A 3,613-nucleotide genomic window follows, 5' to 3' on the forward strand; every position below is an offset into this window, starting at 1 on the left:
TACTACCTGTATTTTCTTCCAGCATTTTTATGGTTTCACAACTTATATTTAAGTCTTTTATCTTTTATGGTATAAGTTGGTGGCCTAGTTGCATTTTTTTTTGCATGCACCTGTCCAATTTTCCCAACACCATTTAGTGAAGAAACTGTCTTTATTTCATTGCATGCTTTTGCCTCCTTCCTCAACTATTAATTTACCATAAAGATGTGGGTTGAGTTATGGGCTCTCTCTGTTCCGTTCCCTTGATGTATATGCCTATTTTTGTGCCAGTAGCAGGCTGTTTTGACTTTGATATCAGGTATTGTGATCCTTGCAACTTTGCTCTTCTTTCTCAAGATTGCTATGGATATTTGGGGACTTTTTTGATTCCATATAAATTTTTGAAGTATTTGTTCTAGATCTGTGAAATATGCCATTGGTATTTTAATAGGGATTGTGTTGAATTTATAGATTGCTCTGGATAGTGTGGACATTTTAATTATGTTTATTCTTTTTTTTTTGTGTAGCTTTATTTACTGTTTATTGCAAATGATTTGAGGTTTTTAATATCTAACCACCAAAGATTCAAAGGACTATTTTTTACATGAAGTTTAACATTAACATTAGTGAATTCATGTGTTTATGTGTTTTTATTGTAAACGTCTGAATTATTCACATTACCATAGTTCCTGAACTTATAAGCATGGACCATGCACAGGCTGGCAGCAAGCCAGGAAGCCACTCTGCAAGCAGATACTCTGCATAAGGAGAAAAGTCATAGCACAACATTTAATGTCCAACCTGAGTCACCTCAGAATGTTACATATATTGACTTCTTAATTCATACAGTATCAGGAACTCAACTGCTTGGTTGGTGATGGAGTTGACCTGGTTTCAGGAAGATTATTCCTGAAATAATTAAGGAAAGAGGGGCTCAATCTTTCTTCTTGGTTGCTTGCTCCTCCCCAGCACCTTCATCTTTCTTCTCGTCCTCAGCTTCTTGGGCATCTTCTCCTTCACCTTCACCTCCTTCTTCCTCCTTTGAGTCCTCAAATTCTTTCTTGGCACCTTCTTCCTCTTCCTCTCCTTCTTCTTCCTAAGCCTCTTCCTTCTCCTTCTCCTCCTCTTCAGCTTCTCCTTCAGAGGGGTGTTCATCCTTAGCTTCCTCGGCTTTTGAGCCTCAACAGTCTCCTCTACCTCTATCTGCTCCTCCAGGACCTGGCTGGTGTAGTAAGAAGGGAAGGAGCGAGCGGACATCAAGTAGGAGCTGGTCTGTAAACCACTGTAGGCAGATCGGCTAAAGACCTGGGAATTCTGGGAGTAGCCGCTGGCTATGCTTCCCACGCTGGTGAAACTGAGCCGGGTCTTTTCACCTTCCAAGAGATTCCTGTAAGCTGCAATCTCAATGTCCAAAGCCATCTTCACATTGGGGAAGGTCCCGGTATTCTTTTAAATATCATGCCATTTCACTCTTTGTAGTTTAGTTCTCAATTCATTTTCTAATTTGTTGATTGTGTCCTGTATAGTACTAATGTTCTGCTTATCCTCCAGCTCTTGCAGCTTCTTTTTCAGCACATAGTTCATGCCCTGGCATGCTTTGATCTTCAGGGTCCTGGCCTTGAGCAGGCGATGGCTCTTGGACACCTCCTCCTTGGCAGTGCGCACCGAGTTGGTGTTCTTGGCAGCACTCTCAGTCAGCATGGTGAAGCGGCTCTGGAACCATTCTTCTGCATTCTGCATGTTCTTGGCAGCCAGCTTCTCGTACGGGGCACGGATGTCTTTAAGTACAGCTGAGAGGTTGGGCTTGGAGGACACGTCCATCTCCAAGGAGATCTGAACTTATTGGATCTGCGCCTGCAGCTTGGCGATCTCCTCTTCCTGCATCTTCAGAAAGGTGATTTCGTCCATCAGGCTGTCGATGCACTTTTCGAGCTCAGCTTGGGGGAGAGCCACCTCATCTGCACCATTGCAAGCCTCCATCAGCCGGCCCTCTTCATCCTAGAGGTTCAGCACCTCTTCCTCATAGTGTGCCTGAAGGTTGGCAGAGTCTCCTTCAGCCCCTCTCGCTCACCCTGCAGCACCTGCTTCTCCATGGTGGCGTCCTCCTACGCTAGGCGCAGGTCGCGGATCTCATGCTCATACAGTGCCAGGAAGCACGTCGGCTCCGAGTGCTTCTGATGCAGCACCAGCACAGCCTGGCTTCCAGGACCTTGTTCTGCTGCTCCAGCTCGTGCACGCGCTTCATGAAGCCGGAGAAGCAGTTGTTGAGGTCCTGCTGCAGCTCCTTTTTCTGCGTGTGGATCGACTTGAGGTTGTTGCTGATGGCGGCTACCTGGCTGAGGTCGAGATTCTCGAGACTGGGCATCAAGAAGCCAGAGCTGGACGAGTAGCTGCGACAGCAAGGAGACAGGCGTTGAGTAGCTGGAGCACAAGGAGCGCAGTGCTGTAGCTGCTGTGCTCGCTGGAGATGTGCACCCGGGCAGCTTTTCCACCTAGTGCTGCTTGTAGGAGGTCTTGTAGTAAGGCTCTTAGCTGAAGGAACTCATTGTGGTGGTCAGTGCTCTTCTGCTGGCCGCAGAGAGGGGGTCCCACAGAGAAAAAAGAACAGGGGAGGGAGGGTGGAGGAGAGATGGATGGCTATGTGCCATGTTTATTCTTTTTTTTTTTTTAATTTTTTTATTTATTTATTTTTTTTAATTTCTTTATTGATCAAGGTGTCACACACCTGTCCCCATCCCTCACTCCCATCCCACCCCTCCCCCCACGCATGCCCCAATCCCCTGCCGAACCCAACCGCTGGACAGGCCCACATGCATGCACACAGGCCCCCCGGCCGAACTCTCCCCCTCCCCCCACCCTCCCCCTCCCCTCCCCTATCCTCCCTCTGAGGCCCGACAGTCCGATCGATGCCTCCTTGCTTCCGGCTCCGCTCCCGCTCCTCAGTCCATGCTGTTCACCATCTCCCCTAGATGAGCGAGATCATATGTCACCAGATATACACTAATAAGAACTGAATGTGAGACGAGCAACAATAGTCATGCTGACAGGCAAATGAATCAATCTGTAGCGAGCTTCCCCCTGGACCAACAGTTCTTTTGAGACCCAATTTCAATGTCCAGTAGTTCCTTATGTGTACATGTCAACACTGACCCCTCAGCTCTGGATGGTGGACAAATGGTGGTAATGGAGGTCCGACTCCCTCTGGTTTGGTCTCGGCCGAACCCAGGGGCACGGCGTCACCCGGACTAAGGGGCACGTGGCCTCACCCATACCCAAGGGGCGCGTGGTCTCACCCAGGCCTGGGACCCAGCCTCACCCGGATGGATCCAGGGGCGCACGGCCTCACCCGGACCCAGGATCTGGCTTCACCCGTACCCAGGGACGCTTGGCCTCTCCCAGACCCAGGGGCACGTGGCCTCACCCGGGCTTAGTTGCACAAGGCCTCACCTGGTTCCAGGGACACATGGTCTCTCCCGGACCCAGGGACGCTTGGCCTCTCCCAGACCCAGGGCCACTTGGGCTCACCCAGGCCTAGGTGCACGAGGCCTCATCCGGATCCAGGAACGCATGGTCTCACCCGGACCCAGGGACGCTTAGCCTCTCCCAGACCCAGGGGCACGTGGCCTCACCTGGG

The 3,613-nt window shown here is 50.0% G+C and overlaps 1 pseudogene; it reads right to left on the bottom strand.

The window, feature by feature from the left end:
* Positions 1-913: 913 nt before the first annotated feature.
* Positions 914-2,714, bottom strand: LOC103303051 (neurofilament light polypeptide-like; annotated as a pseudogene).
* Between the last annotated feature and the right edge of the window lie 899 nt (positions 2,715-3,613).

Source organism: Eptesicus fuscus, chromosome 8 (assembly GCF_027574615.1).
Source record: "Eptesicus fuscus isolate TK198812 chromosome 8, DD_ASM_mEF_20220401, whole genome shotgun sequence".
Taxonomy (NCBI): domain Eukaryota; kingdom Metazoa; phylum Chordata; class Mammalia; order Chiroptera; family Vespertilionidae; genus Eptesicus; species Eptesicus fuscus.